Raw genomic sequence first — 21,883 nt, 5'->3', positions numbered from 1 at the left:
ACATTAAGATGCTTTTAATGTTGATAATCATGGTTCCACTGTAATGTATTAATACATCACAGTGTAACCATGATTATCCATTCTGACAGAGAGCCGATGCTGGTTAAACACAAAAATACAATTAATCACAGGAAGCGAACAATTTTAATGTCCAAGAAAGCACAAGAGAAATTTATTTATACAGGTAACAATTCAACATTTTCTAAAATTAGGACAGAAGATAAAATTAACTTATTGGTTCTAGGATAACAAAATATAAAAAAAATCCATAAATTTGGTATAGTTTTTTTTTTTTTTTAAGGAGCATTAGCAACTAAGGACATATTGCTCTGGGGATATGCAGTGGTCATTCCCTGACCTTTCCACAACCTCCGAATTTGGTGGTGATGTGCTCGAACCCCGGTCTAATCAAGAAGCATGTGCTACGCACTGCTGCTCCTTCCCACCTGGCTACAGAGGTGCCTTTGGTTCTACATTAGTTTTTTTTTTTGTAGTTGTTGGCGCATAGGCTTCTGTGGCCATAATGCACCTCCAAAGGTTTTTGCAGTACTTTGATCCAAGCCCAATTCGGGAATCGAACCTGGGACCTTTGGGTTGCCAGGTAAGCACTTTACCCACCCAGCTAGCTCGGTCGGCTCTGCATTAGTATGAGTGAGAGTAAGAGTAAGGTGTTCTTAAAAGCCTTGGTTGCAATAATTTATTTATTTTTTCTGATAACAAACACTCCATACCACTCTAAAAAATATACGTTTCCTATAAAAATAAAAAAATAAAAGAGAAAAAAAAAAAAAAAAAAAATCACGATTTTTTTCAGAATTTGTAACTAAAGCCAAAAGTAACATTGTTTGCTAGCTGTTTGAGCCCAACATTGTCAATATGATTTAATGCCCTTAATGTTCATAAGCATATGTACTACTGAAATGGCTTAAGCTTTAAGGGCTTAAAGCCTCAGACTGCAAAAGAATTAGACGATGTACAAGTTAGTGCAAATGCATCATATTAGTACGCAGCAAACTCTGAATTAGCAAAAACGGCATCATTTCAGTTAAATCTCATATTGTGAATATTTTCACGAGTTGCCATGATATTGTACTACTTCGAATAACTAATACTTCACCAAAGAAGAAGACTATTGTTACTTATTCTCAGTGGATACCACCACTGTTTTAGGTCTATTTGGCCTTTCTTTGGTGGGGGAAGCCTTTGGTGAAGCATTACTTATTCGAAGTAGTGCAATGTCATGGCAACTCATTGTGAAGGTATTCATAATATGAAATTTAACTAACTTGATGCCATTTTTGCTAATTCAGAGTTTGCTGCTTACTAACATAATGCATTTGTGCTACCCCATCACACAAGTAGTACATATGCCATAACTTGTATGGCATATGTACTACTTGTGTGATGTTTGCAGGCCTATCTGGAATGGGATATGATGGAGCCGTGGTGGACATCTTTGCATGTGTTTGGTGAAATTCGGACAAGGAAACCAGGACACAAACTCATTGTTCTGATAGGCATATATGAGAGTTTGATAGTGGATGCCCCTGAAGCAATTAAAATGGAGCCCATCATGTTTCAGCTGTGCAAATCAATGCCAAAGCCCTCACTTGTGTAGTAGGCAAGACAGCAGAAATCTCCAAGGCAGAATATGCTGTTCCCAAAGAAGAAGTAATTGTCAGTAATTCTATTGTCAGGGAAATGTGAAATATGTTGTGCAAAAAAGTTTGGTGGAATAGGACCAGGGTATGTAGGTATGTAAGCCAGATATAAAAGAAAATGACGTACAGCAGATACCATCTTTTTAGAGCACAAAAGGTACATTGTATAGGTGAGCACTAATGATATGAAGAGTAGGAGATCCGAGGATTTCATTATCCAGTAAATCACAATTTTATGATAAACATCACAAGTCAGGATTAAATTTGAAAATGTCTGCAATCCTGCCCAGAGACAATATGAGGGAGTATATGCTGAGGGCCTTGTCAAATAATTCGGCCCTGGAGGGGCTGTGCAAGGCTCATGGGGTAGAATTTTTTAACAAGCAGTGTGGTATGTGCTTATTAACAGGAGAGACTGGGATGATTACAGGGATGAGATACACTTAAATAGAAGGGATGCAAGAATATTGTGTAAAACTGATAGCATTGGGGGGGGATAATAACAGAACTAACAATACACTAACTAGAGCCGCATGCAGAGGTGTACAGTATTCTTGAACTGCTTCTATTGGAACATGCAGCAACCTGGAAAGTAAGGTGTCAAGGGATTTCAAGCCTTGCTGCTGTTAGTCATCATGAAACAGGCAAATACATGGGGAGTCTGTTAAGGTAACTAAGAGTAAGAACAGGTGCATAACTAATATCAAGAACAGATGCTATGCCTATGCTCCTAGTATTAGTGTACTTGCATGTACACTAATGCTAGGAGCATAGTAAATAGATGATGAATTTGAAGTATTCAAGTCATCAAATGTAGTTATTGTGGGAATATCACAGAAGTGGTGTCCCTCAGGCATAAGGGATGCATAATTTGAATAAGGGAAGCATAATGTATACAGAAAGGACAGATGGGGGGTTAGGCTCTTTCTTAAGAAGCATATTAAATCTAAGACAGCACATCCAGTCAACATGAGTGGCAGTTCACTGTTAGGTCAATTTGGTGTGACGTAACCACTGTGAAAACAAAAATGAGAGTAGGAGTGTATTATAGGCCTAATGATAGTGATGAATATAAAAAACAATTATACAAAGAAACAGTGTACCAGTAAATCAGAATGTCTTATAATGGGGGATTTTTAACTTTCCAGATATTGACTGGAACTTGTGGATTCATCACTCACACACTAGCAAGGCTTTTGTGGATTTATCTGATGAATGTTTTCTACAGAAGCATATCAGAGTAGCAATAAGAGAGAAAGGGGAACGATTTTTGCTTTCACCAAGTATAGAAAAATTGTTTCGGACAGTTTTTAAAAGCTATTCAATGGGACCAACTGATGATATCACCATGGGCAAACTCTAAATTGGAATCATTTAGAAAAGTAACAGAGAAGTGACCAGGAATTTAAACCAACTATTAGATACTGTTAAAATTTAAGGCCTAAATAAATGTCAGATGAACTGATAAGACTAGTGGTGAGAAGAAAAATGTGTGGGTTGCTTTTAAATTATTGGGTAATATAGAAACTTAGAGTAGATATAAACTATCCTGTAATTAAGTGACAAAGTGGGCTAGGCAAGTTAAGGCAAATCACGATAAGTCTCTAGCAAAGAATGCAAAGATTTATTTACAAATGATAACAATAGAAGGAAAGGGATGATTCACATTGGTCTTTTAGATATGAAAAGAATAACTGTTGAGAAAGCTGCTCACAGTTTGCTGAATAGATATTTGGTATTGATGATTGTACATGAGAAATTTTTCAGGGATGGGGATGCCAGAGGCATAACAAATTATACGAAGCTAAACTATCTTGTGATAATGGAGAGGAAAGTGGTTTGTTTGGTTTTTAGGAGCATTAGCAACTAAGGCCATATTGCTCCAGGGATTGTTGTCGTTATTATTTGGTTTTTAGGAGCATTAGCAACTAAGGCCATATTGCTCTGGGATATGCGGTGGTCATTCCCTGACCTTTCCGCATCCTCGTATTTGGTGGTGACGGGCTCCATAGCCTGCCCACCTGGCTACAGAGGTGCCGAGAGGAAAGTGGCAGAGACACTATTGAAACATAAATAAGGCATCTGGGGGAGGGGAGACCTATCCAATTCTATTAAGAGGGTCAGCAAACTTTTTACCATAATTATGAGAGCATCACAGGATTCGGGGGTGGTCCCTATGGACGTCACATGTGCAAATGTATTCACAAGCGAGTAATTCTGAGTAAGTAATTAGATACTTGTATACTTGTATGCTTCACTTCTGTTCAAGGAACAATAATGGGGGTCATAATTGAAAAGGTCTATGCACTCTGGATTCATTATTCTTATATTTTCTTACTATGTGAAGCAGAGCAGAACAGTAAATAAAAATAAAATTATTATTATTATTATTATTATTATTATCCATATGGTGCAAGGAAGCCTGAGGCTTATACTGCACCAGGCAAAAAAAAAAAAAAATTTCCCTATTACCCTGACAGAGAGAGAGAGAGAGAAAGTAGAAAGGAATCACCAAGAAAGAGAAGAATGATGATATCCAGCTCAGGACCCTGGGTGTGCCAAGCCCATACTCATAACAAGTTGCAGTTAAAACAGGTTTAATGTTAAAATACGTACAGTAAACAGTAATACAAAAAGAGTCCTCGGACAGTATATTGCCTTCATCAGTTTTTTAATTGTTAATATAAGTCTAAGAATACAGAACCTATGTGTGTGCGATGGCAGTCATTTATGGTGAACTGCATGATGCAACGATTAGCTGCTAGAAGGTAAAGCTTGTGACTGTGATGTATGAGAACTTTGTGAATGCCAAAGTTTGTCAGCCATAAGGGTGGTTGCTTCAGTAATAGCATTAGCAGAGGCATTTGATGCAAGAAAGCAAGCTTATGCAGCATCAGCCAAAAAAAAAAAAAAAAAAAAAAAAACCACTTCCACTTCACCCCTCTGTTCGTTCAAAATACCTGTCCAGCTGAGCCTTAAACTTATTTAAGCTATCAACTTCCATGACAAGGGATGGAAGTCTGTTCCACCAACCAACCACTCGCTGGCTAAAGGCAAATTTCCGCACGTCTATCCTACATCTGTCTTTCCTCAATTTGAATTTATGCCCCCTCAGGTGATTATTCTGAGCAAGAGGAAGAATCCCATCAGCATTGATCATTCTCAAACCATTCAATGCTTTATACACCTCTATCAGATCACCTCACTGGTGCCTAGTCTCCAGACACTGTAATTTGCAAAACTTAAGCATTTCTTCATAAGAGCACCTCTTCGTTCCATTCACTAATCTTGTTGCCCTTCTCTGTACTCGTTCCAGCATCTCTACATCCTTCTTGAAATGAGGCCTCCAGACCTATATACAGTACTCTAGGTGTGGCCTGACCATTGCCTTATACAAGGGAATAATCACCTCCTTATCCCTGCTAGAAAAATTCCTATATATCATTGACAATACACCATGAGCTACTCTTGCAGCCCGTCTGCACTGCTCAGAGAACTTCATATCTGCCTGCACAACCACCACCAGGTCCCTTTCATTCTCTACCACTGTCAGTGTAGTACCACAGAGTTGATACGTTGCTCTGGGGTTGCTGTTTCCCATGTGTAGTACTTTACATTTGTCAATGTTAAACTTCATTTGCCACCTCTCAGCCCATCTGCTCAACCTTTCCAGATCCTGTTGCAGCAGCATAGTGTCAGTAGTGTCCTTGACAACCCTGCCTACTTTTGTATCGTCTGCAAACTTCGACATTAAGCTTGATATACCATCATCAGTATCATTTATGAATACAGAAAACAATAATGGACCCAACATTGAGCCCTGAGGGGCTCCACTAATAGGATGGACATGACATCCCCTGCCGCCCTCCTGCGACCACCTGCTTCTCACCGCATTCCATCGTTCTACTATTCTCAAACGAGTAACATTTTTCCTGCATCTAGTGATTTACTATGTTCCTCCCCCCCCTCCACCATAGACTTTACACGGTGAGATACAAATCTTTCTCCAATGCATCTTCCTGCAATTCCAACCTCACCATCGAATCTAGCACCCTTGAAAACCTAATGGGAAAGTAGCCCCACCTTTCTACGAGCATTTTTCCACTTGGGCGTTCCCCCCTCCCTCATGTGACTAAGCGGTTAAGCCCAAAACTTTGCCAGCCTGCTGATAGGCACCAAATTTTACACAGACTTGTGGTTGGCATCAAATTTCACCACTCCTAACCCACTAGGTTGAAAGCATTGATTAACCTTTTCATCTAGGTAATCCGGAATTCTGGGAACTTCGTGGAAACTACCATCTATATTGACAGTGAGTGGAAAACAAACCAAAATCACGGCTGAGCCGAATGAGCGAAGGCAGCCCGAGCAGGAGAATGATACAAATAATGTGGGAGATACTCCAATTATTCAGAAAATGAATAAGAAAACAGTGCCGAAGTTCAATATAGACTCTAGGGCCAAATTGAGTTCAGGAATGCGCAGGATGGAAACAGCGTGCAACCCCACCAAGGTGAGGACCCAAAGCAACAGGACAAATCCCTGAGGGCACTGTCCTGGGAAAAACCCTGATACTTAGAACTGCCCTGGAAGATATCGAACAGGGTGACAACTGGCGTCAGGGGGCAGATAGTATCCCTCTGGACAAAACTGGAGACCATGCTATTCCAGACTGGCAAGGCAAAGGAAAAAGCCTTTGACAATATTGGAGGCATACCTAGAATGTGGGGCAAACCAAATGCTACAGCATGCTCCCACATACGCACAAGCGCTGAGGAATTCAAACACTGCAAATACTACAACCATGAGTGCCCAACCAAGGAAACCCCCACTGATAAAAACCCCAAATGTGGTGATAAGACCTACAGAGACCAGCGAAGAGCTGAAAAACAAAGTTATGTCGAACCTCAAAGATGACTTCAAAACCACCAAAATTAAGGCAATAAGAAAGACAAGAAATGTAGGTAGAAACCTACATTTCTTGAATGTAGGTAGGTAGGTTGTCATAGAAACAGAGAAAGACATGGAGAATATTCTGACCAACACCAAGATAACTACCATGGGTCTGACTGCAGATCCACCAAAGCAGAAAGGACCATCAATTATTATCTTTAATGTAGACAAAGAAGTCACCCCACAAATCCTAATACAGGAAATATATACCAGAAACCTGTCAGGAGCATTGACAGATCAGAAACCTCAGGCTGTGGTACAGCCAAAGTACTCAACGAAATCGAAGACCGGGACTAACAAAAACTGGGTTGACGAGATTGCGCCGGACACCTGGCAAACAATGAAACATCAATCCAGGATCTACATAGAATAGGGAAGTCACAGCTTCCAGGAGCACATGGCCATGCCCAAATGCCATAGATGCTGTCAGTATGGCCACACCTCCCATACATGCACCCAGGTTGCTGCCACCTGTGGCCACTGCTCAGAAAAAGGGCATGAATATAACTGTCCGAACATGGCTAAACCACCGACCTGCGTAAACTGCAAAGCACTCAAGCTGGAGCATAACCACTCAATCAGAGACCCCAAATGCCCTACCTATCTCAAAACAAAGAGTCTTTTCCAACAAAGAATAAATTATGGGGACTAGGCCTAAATACAGCCACTACAATACAGCCCTGCTAAAAATCATGCAAGTAAATGCACAACGAGCTCGAGCAGTGAAAGAAAGGCGACAAGGAAAACACAGACATACTGATCCTTCAGGAACCATACATGCATGTTAAAAAAGTATGAGGTTATCCAGCCAATTACAAGATCGTCCAAACTGACAAAGATACCCCCCTGGGCGGCCATCATTATCTTAAACCCAGCCATTACAGTAACGCGAATATCTCAACTATGCATGGCCTGGGCTGCTTGTGCCCATATTATCGGGCACTTTTTTTGTGGTGTCCCTGTACTGCAAGCCAGGGGAGGATATAACCGTCACAACTAGATATCTCCAGACTGTCTTGGACACATTGCCTAATAAGAGAATCATCATAGGGGCAGATGTAAATTGCCACTCCCCGGCCTGGCACAGCATGATCCCAGACAGGAGAGCCATGAGAAATGGTCAGATCCTGAAAGATCACTTGGCAAACACTACATTTGAGAACCTCAACTTGCCACACCAACTGCCAACTTTCTGTAACACTCTGTGGGCGGCCATAATAGGTGTATCATTCGCAACTGCAAACGTCACCCGATACGTTAAACACTGGATGGTCCAAGGCTCCAGGACCACGTCCGACCACAGAGTGATTACATACCAGATACAGAATCAACTCAGTAGAACCCCGATGATGAAAACATCGCTAAACCGCTTCGCAGTTAATAAGACATATTGGGAAACTTTCAAAGAAAAACTAACTGCTGAGGTTGGGGAGCACTACCAGACTGCGAGCCGACTCAGAGAGGCAAATGACCTGCAAAGAAAAGTAACTGAAATCATCACAAAAGCTAGCGAACAGGCAATGAAAACGAAAATCCCAAAGCCAGGCACCATTGAAAACCTGAGAAATGAAGTAATGAGACGATGAAAAACTTCCAATGGGCCTGGTGATCTTGGCCGGCTGCTGAGGTCGCAGCCATGAGGGACAGGTATAAAGACACAAGGAATCGATACACAAAATTAATAAAGGATACCAACTGCAAAACTTGGGAAAATCTTGTTTCCACAGCAGGGAACACTAACTCCTATAGAGTGATTTATAAAGTAGCCACTAACAGACACCCCAGAGGAGAAGTCGCAGAAGCAACAATGACCCCATTGGGTTCCCTGACCACTATGTGGGATGACTCGGTGACCAATATCCTAAACACCATCTTCCTGGAACAGGTAACTCCTACACTCCCGGAACAACTGCGGATCTGTCAAGAAAATGACTCAAACTTCACTGATCAACAAGAAACATCCTTCATTGTGGATGAGCTGCATGCGGCCGCCATGCAAATCAGAAGCAAAAAATGCCCCGGTCCAGACCTAATTGAACCGGAAATTGTGAATAAAACGGTGGAATACACCCGTTCCTAATGACTGGAAAATTTCCAACATCAAACTTAAATTGAAAAATCCAGAAAAACCAGAGTCTTACCATCCGATCGCCTTATTCCCAGTTGTAAGCAAACTATTTGAGAGAATGCTGCACAAGAGGCTACTCCACTATCACGAAGGGGCAAACCTAACAAACACAATGCAATTTGGATTCAATCCACGATCGAAGCTCTCAAGACACTGTTGGATAAAGTAGAAGCCTGTACTACCAAATATTTTCTTGTTATCAGTATTGACTTTGCAGGGGCATTTGACGCCATCTGGTGGCCGAACATCCTCACGAGACTTAGGCGGGCTGGAGTGCCTCTAAACCTGTATAACACCATCAGGAGTTACTTAACACAGAGAACGACTGAAGTACTTGCACTGTATAGGAAGCTAACCAGACAAATCCACAGGGGGTGCCCACAGGGCTCTGTCCTAGGACCCCTGTTATGGAATATGATTTTAAATAAATTCCTGGCCCTTGATATTGGCGAAGTCGGTGGCCAGGCCTTCGCCAATGATTTGATACTAACTGTTGCTGCTGACTCACGAGCGCATATCGAAGAAAAAGCCAACCACGCGATAGGTATTTTGCAAAATTGGACTACAATCCATTGCCTGCGGATTTCGCCAAGTAAGACCTGCTCGGTATTCCTGAAGGGCAGACTCGACCTTGCCAGACCACCGCAAGTGAAAATCCAAGGCACCAAAATAAAACTTGCTACAGAAATCAAATATCTCGGAATCATCATTGACAAAAATCTGTCTTTCCAGCCCCATCTAAAGTACATTAAACAAAAGATATGGAAATATTCTGCATGGTCGCAAGAGTGACCAGAAGAGGCTGGGGACTAAACAAGCAGACCCTGTCCCTCTACTACAAATCTACCTTCATCCCGGTCATCACATATACTTCAGCAGTTTGGTACAAAAAGGTAACCACAGTGGTAAATAGAAGAACCTTGTACAGTATCCAGCGGTCAATAATTCTGACAATCACACAAGCTGTCTCCACAGTCAGCACGCACGCACTCCATGTTCTGGCTGGAGTCCTCCCGTTGGACTTGGAAATCATTAGATGCACCCTGACATATAATATGGTAAAAGAAATGCCGTGTACTTTCCTGAACTTCACGCTGGATCTCATCAACAACAGGAAGCTTGAAAAAAATCACACTGCTCGACCACCTCCAACAGAAATGGCAGGATAGGTGGACAGAATCCACTAAAGGGGAAATCACCAAGAAGTTCCTCCCGAGAGTAAACAGAGTCTTTCCAAAACCCCTGAGTTGGTTCCAACCGGGGTTCCACATCACCTTTCTGCTCGCAGGGCATGGGCCATTTAATGCAAAACTATCTAGCTTCCAAATCACTGAGGATCCCCATTGCCTCTGTGGTCGTGAGGAGACATGGCAACATCTCATGTATGACTGTGACCACTATGAGGACTTGCGATGCATGCTCACCACTGCTATCACCTACTTCCCGCAGAACATGGAAAAGCATCTTCTCGACTCGGAACATGAATACAAAGCCCTTACCATCTTTGTAGAAGGTGAGCACTTATAGCAAACCACCATGCACAGCACCCGGAAGCTGATAATGAATCTCAAAACTAGGACTGGAAAAAACCGGAATACACAAGAAAACTGTACCAAATAACCCACATCCACGAACATGACCATCATTTAGCCTTGTTCACGAGGGAACTGACAACCAGGAAGACCTATGTCTGAACCAGAGACAAACTGACACAGGACTTGACATGAACTGGATACAAATTATTTGCACTGGACCACTAGCTAGATGACTAAACCAAATGACCAATGCACGAACTAAGAAAATGATATCACCAGGACCCAAGGCTGCATCCTCATAACATGCACAATAGGTGACCTGAACAGGTTACATGACCAACGATAGGACAAGACTGCTCATGTATAACCTTGCGTCTGGGATTTGACTCCTACATTGAAAAAGATCACCATAGAAGATCCGGTTCAGATCACTTGGATTCACACATGCTCTCAACTGTCAATGCCTGATGGCGATCTGTACCAGCCTCCCTCGCCTGGTACTTTTACTCCCTTTCCCCAGGCAGGGAGGTTTGGATTTTATTGGCACATTAGCAACTAAGGCTATAATGTGCCAAGACCAGGTAATATATAAAAATTTAAGCTCTCAGTGACCCAATTAGTTAGGCCACCATGTCAAGATATAGAGAGAGGGCACTGACCAAGTACTGGCCACATGCATAGTTTTGGTGCTCCGTTATTTGTTGTGCCGTTTATTGGTTTCAAGTGTCACATTTTCATTTATTTTGTGTCCATTAAGTTCCTCTTCTCAAGATGTGTCCATGGACATCAACTTCGTGAAGATCGGCCAAGGTAATCGAAAGTTATGATAATTTTTATTAGCGTTGATCGCACCGGGTCACAACGTGATTTTGCATTGTATATTGTTATATTGCCAATTTTGTTAAAGTGAATAGTACCACAAATAATTTCTAAATATTGAGCATAGTAATTATCGGGAACAGTAATTGAACAGTTCTACAACCACATGTAACTTTAATGATGAATTTTGGATAATTTGCTAGTTTTCCTTGTTTGACTTTAGTATGCTGGTTAATAAACAAAGGCCTTTGTTTATTAAAAGGCCAGTGTACATCACGCGGTCAAGGCCTGTTTGAGTGACCGTTAGCATGAGTTGGTAGCTACGTACCTCAAGACATCTATATCCAGAATATTTATTGGTACTAAACTTATTTGATTTAAAATATGATAAATGGAAGTTATTAATTTCATTACATTTAAGATATTGAGAACATATATATATATATAATAATATGCGCAGTGCCATGCTCCCAATGGCTCCCCAGGATGAACAATAAACCAAGCTCATCATCCAGTATTCTTCATATCTAGGGGTTAAGACTTCCCCCCCTCCCACTCGTAAAACTCCAAGACTCTGAACTAAACACTGCACCACAGCAGCAAAGCAACTCAGCAACTGCCCTTTAGAACCTTTCATCCTGCAGATTTTCATCCCTCAGATTTCATCCTGCTGCAAAAAATTATCTTGGCACCATTATCCAATTCTGGGTATAGGAACACAAGACCTGGAGGAGATGCCAGACAGTCAATAAGTCCAGCCAGAGGGTTCCGAGACATCTAGTGACAAGCGAGCGGTGAAACTCACCCTGGACAAACCAGAAGAACAGGACGAAACCAGACAAGACACCACCAGCAAGAGGAGAAACAAGAGGTACAATATTGAAAAACCAGACCGGGAAATGAGGAGCAATAGTGAAGCAAGAGATAGACAGGAACCAAGCAAAAACACAGAAGGGCAAAAACAAGGGGAAAAAATCTCCCCCCCCGGATCTCTCGTTGCCACAGGGAAGTCCTTGAGCAAGTGCTCACTCTGCGAGCCACTCTAGAAAACATAATGAAAGATAACAGTAGCAGAATTTCTTCAACCTTAAGAGCAGACATTGTCCTTCAATGGAGTAAATTAGAAACAATCCTCCTGCAAACAAATGTGGAGCACGAGAGGGCGCTTGCAGCCCTAGAAGCATATAAAGATGCTGATGGTGGCAAACAAATGCTACAGCGCGCCCCATCATATGCCCAAGCGCTGAGGCAAACCCCAAGTGAGAGGGAAAAAGCCAGTGAATTACAAGTGCAAAAGAAGAAAGTACTCACAAAAACTCCAAATACAGTGATACTGAGACCTACCAGAGACAGCAACCAATCAAGTGAGCAAATCAAACAAAAAGTCATAGATAATATGAAGGAAGACTTTCAAAACACCAGGTCTATCCGCAAAACCAGGAACCCAGGGATCGTGATTGAGACTGAGAGTGAGAAGGAGATAGAAGAAATAAAAGCAAATGAGAAAATAACCACATTAGGGCTAAAGGCAGAATTACCAAAAAAGAAAGGCCCAACTATACTAATATTCAATGTAGAGTATGACACGGATCAGCAGCAATTAACCAACGAGATTTATAGAAAGAACTTACAGAGCCACTTCCCAGAGTTGGAACCCTCTGAGCTGATTTTTCCAAAGTTCAAAATAAAAGCAAAGAATGGGATGGGAGTAAATTGGATGGTGGAACTGGCGGCATCTGCTTGGCAAATCTTAAGCACCCAAAACAGAATTTATATAGAATGGAGCAGCCTGAGATACAGGGATCCCCATTCCCAAGTGCTTTCGCTGCTGCAGATATGGCCACACCACCCATACTTGCACACAAAGAGAGCTGACATGCGGCCACTGCTCTGGCAAAGGGCATGAGTACAATACCTGCCCCAACAAAACCGATGCACCAACTAGATGCGCAAACTGTAAGAGTCTGAAACTGGAGCACTCACACTCCATCCGCGATACTGGGTGTCCGATATACCAAAAAATCAAGAGTTCCTACCAACAGAGAATAGATTATGGCCACACACCATAAAAAATTCAACTCCAGCATTCTCACATTCCACCAGCTCAAGGCACAGCGTGCCAGAGTAAGTCCGACTAAAAGCTGACGGTGAAAACGCTGATATCCTCATAATATTGGAACCATACACCCACCAAAAGCAAGTACGGGGATATCCTATTAAATACAATATTGTGCAGTACACAGATGAAACCCCATTGGCAACTGCGATAATCAGGAACCCCCATATCACAGTCGCAAAAATCCCACAATTCTGCACACCATGGGCAGCATGTGCCCACCTTTCACCTCCCTGGGAAGTCTTTATGCGGTTGCTCTATACTGCAGGCCAGGGACAGAAATCGACTATGCAATAACATATCTGGAGAATCTTCAAACTGCACTAAGCAGACACAAGATACTAGTGGGGGCAGACGTCAACTGCAGGTCCCCCCCCTGGCACAGTACCACGCCTGAAAGAAGAAGCTCAACGAATGGGCAAAGGCTCAAGGAGCACCTGGCCAACTCCATATTTGTTGTTAAAAACCAACCCTTCTGCCTCCTGACCTTCTGCAACACCTTATCGGAAGCAGAGATTGACATAACATTAGCCACAAGAAACATAGACACCCACATCACAAATTGGACGGTTAGAAACGCCTGGACGACTTCGGACCATCGTACAATAACCTTCACATTAGAAAGGAACCTGACAAGAACAGCTGCCGACAAGCACATGCTAAATAGATTCGCCCTCAGTAAGGCAAACTGGGACACCTTCTGAGAGACTCCATGCACAGCAGGCCAGCAATACCTGCACACACTGAGCGAGCAGGAATGCGGGAGAGAAAACCCGGAACGACTCCAGAAGGATTTAACAAAAATAATAACAGAAGCAACAGAGAAAGCCATGAAGAGAAGAATCCCCACTGCAGGGGCCACGCCCTGGTGGACTCCAGAGTTCACATGAATGAGGAAATTAGTACAACACAAAAGAAAACCATTTCAGAGGGCTAGGATGAATTGGCCGCAACAAGAAGTCACTGAACTCAGGAACCAATATAGAATCGCTAGTTGTTATACTGAACAGATAAAGAAAAAGAAAAGAGAATCATGTGAGAGGTTGGTACATGGGTCAGGAAACAGCAACCCCTGGGGGGGGGGGGTGGTATACAAAATTACTACTCACAAACTCCCCAGGGGTGAAGTCTTGACAGCCACCAAAAACAGCACAAGGAAATTTAACCATAACCTGGGAGGAGTCGATTGGGAACATCCTGGACAACATCTTTCAGGAGCTGCCAACAACACTAACAGATGAGCAGCAGGCTATCTGCCAAGCAAACAATTGCTATAATAATGACCAAATAGAACCCCCTTCACCTTAGAAGAAATTCAAGATGCAGCAAGCTGCGCAAAAAATAAGAAATGCCCTGGACTGGACCTAATTGAACCGGAGATGGCAAAAGAAGCAACGGAACATATACCGGAATTACTGCTAAAACTATTCAATTGCTGCCTGGACGCAGGTAAATTTCCACTACAGTGGAAAAAGGCAAATTTAAAACTGCTCCTAAAAAACCCAACAAAGCCACCAGAGACATCTAGTTCCTACAGACCCATAGCCCTGCTACCAACCCTCAGTAAAATATTCGAAAGGCTGCTACATACCAGAATCACAAGGCATTATAATGAAGTAAATCCTAACATGACAAAGCAATATGGATTTACTCCTGGCAAATCCACTATCGAAGCAATACAGAACCTCTTCTCTAGAGACACCCATTGTCAAAGGAAATACTTCCTCGTCATCGCAGTGGATTTTGCTGGGGCGTTCAACACCCTCTGGTGGCCAAGCGTTTTGGTGAGACTCAGAGCTGCCAACCTTCCATTGAATCTTTATTATTGCATGAAGGATTACCTGGCTGATAGAGCAGTGCAAGTTACCACACCATATAAATGCCTCAGTCACCCAGTCAACAGGGGCTGGCCCCAGGTTTCTGTCCTGGGGTTGCTCCTGTGGAACTTTGTCATATATGAATTCCTCGCCATGGATCTGGGTGGTGTGGAGGCCCAGGCCTATGCAGATGACTTGGTCTTGACCATCGAGGCTGACAGCAGATCCTCCTTAGAAATGAAAGCAAATTATGCCCTGCAAAAGCTGCTAGATTGGACGAAGCTACACTTGCTCAAACTAGCACCTGACAAGACAAAATCGGTGCTGCTAAAAGGTAGCTAGACTTAAGGAGATCACCACAAATTAAGATTGAGAACAAAACAGTTAAGCCGTGCGAACAGATTAAATACCTAGGAATAATCCTGGACAGAAAATTAAATTTCAAGCCACACCTAGAATATATTAAACAAAAGATAAGAAGATATGCGGCCCTCATCGCTAGAGTCACTCACAGGGACTGGGGACTCAGACGTACTACCCTGTCTCTGTACAACAAAGCTCTCTTCATCCCTGCCATCACATATGGCTCCCCTGTCTGGTACGCGAGGTGGCACTAGAAGTGAATAAACAGATCCTCAAAACCATTCAGAGGACCATCCTACTTACTATGTCGAGAGCAACTAGAACGACTAGCACGGCTAGTCATTCTAGTTGCGAAGCTATCCACTGTGGTCTGCTCTACCATCTTGCCAGAAACATATCGGCTACAATGTATGACCTCACCACTGACATCACTAATGACTGCAACTATGAGAAGAGAAGAATCACCGACCACCTCGTCCAGATTTGGCAGAGGAGATGGAGCAACACAGAAAAAGGCGCAGTGACCAGAAGATTCCTCTCCCACTGTCACCAAGCTGTAGCCTAAGGCACCAGCGTGGTTTCACCCTGGTCGAAATACCACCTTCCTCCTTACGGGACGGCCCGTTTAAAGCTAAACTTCACCAATTTGGCATCATAAATAACGCGGACTGTCCCTGTGGCAACCTGGAGTCCTGGAAACACTTAATGTTTGAGTGCGATTTGTATGACGATCTACGACTATGCCTAATAACGGCAATCCAATATATTCCAGACAACCAAGAACCCAGACTGTTAGACACTCAAGAGGACTACAAGGCACTCAGTCAATATGCCCAGGATCGATTTTCTAGAAGGAAAACAATGATAGAAATATACCAAAGGCAACCCGACTAGAAAGAATGCAGGAGGTCAAACAAGTGAAAAAAAAAAAAAACTCAGCATACCACAGAAAGACAAGACCCTAGGATGATTTGGATGGCCTACTGTCGACCCAGAACTGCACTCCCTTGTGCGTTCCCCCCTCCCCTTGGGGAGGGGGTATTTGCTCTTCTCCTCGCCTCCCCATGTCATGGGGCATGGGCATTCCCCACTGAAAATGGGGGGACCACCTTCCTATCCGACCCCCTCTTCTTCCTATTTCATCCCCCATCTACACCCACCTTCCCTCCCATTACTTTGTCTTGTACAGCGACTGCCCCACATGTCCAAATTTAAATCACATCAAATTTTGCCCGACCTTTTAGACTCTCTAGAAATAGTTCTTTCAGCGTAAAACCACACGCAGTGCTTTCTAAATGCAATTTTACTTAAATCAACAGCGATAACTCCAACCTTTATTTTAGGTCCTAGTCACCGAAATCCCAGGAAAGTAAGCGGCAGGACCTGCCAGAGTATAATTAGTCTCTTCGTACACATGATTGAGTGTGAGAAGACAGAATCCTTATCAATGGGCACTACTCTTCTTGGACTGTTATTAGTAGAATTATATTTGAATAGAAGTAGATATTGATTGGAGCTTGTAGGTTGGTTACTCACACAACAGCAAGACTTGTGGATTTACTGGATGACAGTTTTCTATAGTAGCAGGTCAGAGAGGCACCAAGACAGTAATATTCTTGAACTGATTATCAGCAGTGACCCTCTTTGCATTAAGCATCTGGAGATAAATGACCCACTGGGTGCCAGTGTTCAGTGTACTGATGTGAGATTTACTTCAAGATGTACCTACCACCAAGGGTAAGGGGAAGGGTTTTCACTTTTGTAAGGAGACTAGAGTGGTCTCAGACCGTTTTTAAATTTTATATTGGACCAACTGATGATATTACCATCAGAAAATTCTAAATGGGAAGCATTCAAGGAAATAATAAAAGTTGCTAGGTTTTTTTACACCAGCTAAGAAATACTGTTCAAGGCCTAAGTGGATTTCAGAAGAACTAATGAAACTCATAGCAGAGAAGAAGAACAAATGCTTAGAATGCATATAAATTAATCAGGTGATACAGAAGCCTATGGTAGATATAAATCTGTAGTCTCAAAGGAGGTTATGCAAGCTAATGTAGATTATAAGAAATCTTCAGCAAAGGATGCAAAGATATCTTTGCTTACGTAGCTTACTGCGGACTTACTTAACAAAAACAGAGCAAAGCTAAAATAAGGAGGCTCAAGGTAGGTTTAAATCGGAAAGTGTCTGCAATTCGTACCAGACATGGTAAGGGTGGGGTGGGGGGTATATGAGAGCCATGTCTATCATGCACAATCTCTCGGCCATGGAGAGATTGTGCAAGGTTGGTTCGTGGGGCAGAATTTTTCACGGCATGGCCTGTGCACTTGTTAACTGGAGAGTGCTTCTAGAGGATGAGATACACATAAATAAAAAGGATGCAATAATATTTGCTGATGCTATTGAGACAAGGTTAAGTGGCTCAGAAAACTGCTAGTTGGGGAGCACAGACTAATAGATTAACAATAGCCACTGGGCAAAGGCGTAAGTGATTCTCCACTTGCTTCTACTAGAACGTGCAGCAGCCTGGAAAGCAAGATGTCAGGGATTAAGGCATGCTGAGTCATCACAGAACAAGTAAATAGATAATCTTAGTTACCCTAACATAGCCTAAGAACATATGCATGAATACCAATGCTAGAAGCATATTAAATAAATTTTATAAGGGATACATAATTTTAATGGGACACCCTTGTCAACTGGAGGCACCTCCGTAGCCAGGTGGGAAGTAGCAGCAGTGCATAACACATGCTTCTTGATTAGACTGGGGTTCGAGCCTGTCACCACCAAATACGGAGGATGCGGAAAGGTCGGGGAATGACCACCGCATATTCCCGTAGCAATATGGCCTTAGTTGCTAATACTCCTAAAAAACACCAAATAACAAACCTTGTCAACTGGATGCACTGCCTTTGATTTTATGGGCTTCTTACCCCCCCCCTTTCTTGTCTGTATACAATGTATACAGACAAGAAAGGGGGGGGTAAGAAGCCCATAAAATCAAAGGCAGTGCATCCAGTTGACAAGGTTTGTTATTTGGTGTTTTTTAGGAGTATTAGCAACTAAGGCCATATTGCTACGGGAATATGCGGTGGTCATTCCCCGACCTTTCCGCATCCTCCGTATTTGGTGGTGACAGGCTCGAACCCCAGTCTAATCAAGAAGCATGTGTTATGCACTGCTGCTCCTTCCCACCTGGCTACGGAGGTGCCTCCAGTTGACAAGGGTGGCCAGTTCAATGCCGAGTCAATTTGGTGTGACATTACCAGTGGGAAAGCAAAAATAACAATAGGAGTGTTGTGGTATTAGCCTAATGACTCTGATGACTACAACAAATAACTGTAGACATAAAAAAGTGTGACCTAGTAAATCAAAATGTCTTATAAAAAAAATGTGGTTAGAATTCCCCAGGTTCAGTGCTGGGCTTCTTAGTGTTTTCAATATTTATTAATGATATTGATGAAGGCCGATCAACATCATTGTTTAATTTTGCAAATGAACATAAGTTTGCAGGCAGGTTAATGACAGCAGTGTGGATATGCTGCTGCAATAAGAACTATAAAAATTAGACACATGGTTTTGTTTGAGAAATGTAAGAATTGAATTTCAACATTGACAAATGCAAGGTATTCCATATAAGTAATCCTAAAATAACATATCAACTGTGCATTACTAGACTGACAACAGTGAAAGAAAGTCCTGGAGTTGATTGTGCAGTCAAACATGAAATTCTCTATACAGTGCACAGAGTATGCTAGGACGGCACATGGGTTTTTGTCAATTGTACACAGCACTTTTTCCAGCAGGGATAAGGAGCTGATTATTCCCCTTGTATAAGGCAATAGTTAGGCCACAGAGAAGAGCAACAAAAGGGTGCTCTCTTATCAGGAGATGAGTTTCAGTTCTTCAAATTTCATTGTGCAGTAATTAAGCACCTTTGAGGAGATCGGAATGAGGTGTTTAAGAAGTTGAATGCTTCTTCGTTTTTATCATTTTTGTTATCTCCTTCTGCAAAATGCAAAAAAATATCATCCATTGATAATTGTTATCTATGCAATTCAAGGACCTCTGTGATATCTGCTGGTTCCAGTTCTTCAACTCCTTCTCCACTAATCATTTTTCCAATTCTCACAATCTCAACTACCTCCGACATTTCAACAGTGGCCTCTTTAGTGCATATTTGTGGCCACAGCTTTTTGCACACTCATTGTTGAGTTCTTAATTTCACCTTACACAAACTCAATATTTTTTACAGCATCAAGAATGTCATAATTCTGCCAATAATCTCGAATTGAAAGACCGCCTATTCCACCAGTAGCTTCTATCAACTGTAAAAAAGGTCTTCTTAGTTAATAAAGGTTAAAGGAAGCTATAACACCTTGGTCCATCGGCTGAACTAACTGGTATTCGCTGGAAGAAAGGTAACTTTCACATTTGAGTACAGATCAGAGAAATGTGCAGAAATGTGCCGAGGCCAGAAGTGTAATTTTGGCCACAAACGCTAGTATGAGGCCACTACAAATTTTCCCGTGTAAGAATTTTTGACCCAGTCCGCCTCTGGCTATCGATATTGCTTTTCTTTTCTCTCTGAATCTGTACTGTGTTCACCAGGATGCTTCCTTTTCAAACCTTTTAAGTATTTTATTCATTTTTAGGGAATAAAGCACAATTACAAAATGAGGAGGCACACTTGATACACATAACAAAGCTGTGCAACTGAATAAACAACACAATAAAGGCAGAGACACATTAACACCTCACTAGCTCACATTTTACTAAAGCACATTTCTGGAGATCACTACCATAAAACAATAAAAATAATTTCCAGTTGCGTTTCTTAGTGGAATCTGTTATAAACTGGTAGTAAACTCAATCTAATTGCATTTGATATAAAAACATAATTCACTGATATAAAAAACATAAATACATTTTCAGAATCTTCTCTTCACTGCTATCATGTTTTGTTCAGTTGGAGTGATTCCACGTCCAACTGCCATTTCTTGTAAACACAAAGGCGAATCATGCATAAGCAAATTCGGTTCGTGCAGTGTAAACACGTGTTATACGAGGACTGACTGTATATACTTATACACGGGTATATACCGCATACCCTTCGTAATTCGATTAATAAGCACAGTATACTCTCTGTATACATAACGTTCACAGAGTATAAATTCTGATAATTTCATGACTACATCACTATATGTATGCATAAAATAAAATAATATTTATAAATATACATTGTGTGCAATACCATGCAAATTACCACGAAAAAGCTAATCCATCACAGATCTACTTTCACAATTGTTCACAAAGTCATTATTCTCATTTCTCTCTCGACTGGCGCCTTATTGCGTTTTGGACAGGATTCACTACGAAGTATACATTATTGAGCTGCTGCTGTTCTTTCTGAAAATCCTTGATGATCCTATCTATGCCAATATGTGCTCATCCAACTATACACTCCCATCTTCTTTGCCAAATCTCAACACTGTTTTGGGTGCATGGAATTCCAAGTTGAATGGAATCATAATGCTGGTGGAGCATGAAGTACCGTACCATTACGCATATACTGTCTACTTCTTCCATAAATATATAATTGTATTCAAACTACTCTATCACATCACTAGGCTCCCTCGGTAAATGTGCCTTCAGAATATTGAATGCTCGTGGTATCTCACCAGAAGGAATAAATACCAAGGCACACAAATGTCAAAGCTAACGAAATTCTTCATCGGTGGCATACTGAGATGCCAGTCAACTTGCTTGAATTTTTCTCAGACCTAATTAGACACATTAGGGAACTCACCAGTGGAAGAATTTATTGCAGCTAATTCCAGGTCAGTTAAAATATGGCATGTGGTCTCAATTCAATTTTATCTGCTTCATACCTTGAAACAAATGTTTATAATTTTTTCACTCTTATTCATCATCAATACAAACTAAGTGAAGAATTCGATAATTTTCATTACCGACTGGTGCAAGTATTAAATAAAATTGATAAAAATTGTGGGCACGGTTTTAAATGTACCATCCATAATCCAATATTGAGCACATGATAGGTATTGAATATTTACTTTTGTTGTAAACAGAAGAGTTCTTTCTTCTCTCGCTGCAGAATATTTAACAAGAAATTCCATTTTCTTATTTTCCAATATTCTTCTTATTATTATAATAATAACAAGATGACGAAAATGGAATAATTTTTCCAGGGATATATTTTCAGTGATATTTTTTCCTGTTACCCCTTTAAAAATATCCCACTGGCACCCCTGGTCATGCCTAATGCACTTGTCAAAGAAATTCGTGAAAGTACAGCTACCAACATATACCTGTATAATTACAGTTTTAGTTATGCTAATGATATTTCTGACAAATGTTATGCAGCTGCCAAAATACATTACTCTAAATTTTAATATTCTGAAAGTATTCTTATTGAAAGTTTTTTATCTTTAGCATTTCAATGCTATACCTATAATTATTGCTCTAC

At 41.5% G+C, this 21,883-nt stretch overlaps 1 protein-coding gene across 1 annotated transcript in view; it reads right to left on the bottom strand.

The window, feature by feature from the left end:
• The window catches only part of LOC150078991 (multiple PDZ domain protein-like), a 798,800-nt gene that overhangs the window by 105,126 nt on the left and 671,791 nt on the right, over positions 1-21,883 (bottom strand). The gene's annotated exons all lie outside the window — the stretch shown is intronic.

The sequence above is a fragment of the Mastigoproctus giganteus genome, chromosome 10 (genome assembly GCF_048544385.1).
Source record: "Mastigoproctus giganteus isolate SK-2022 chromosome 10, ASM4854438v1, whole genome shotgun sequence".
In the NCBI taxonomy this organism is placed as follows: Eukaryota; Metazoa; Arthropoda; class Arachnida; order Uropygi; family Thelyphonidae; genus Mastigoproctus; species Mastigoproctus giganteus.
The sequence above is the reverse complement of the archived record's forward strand: the minus strand, read 5'-3'. Positions and strand labels throughout refer to the sequence as shown.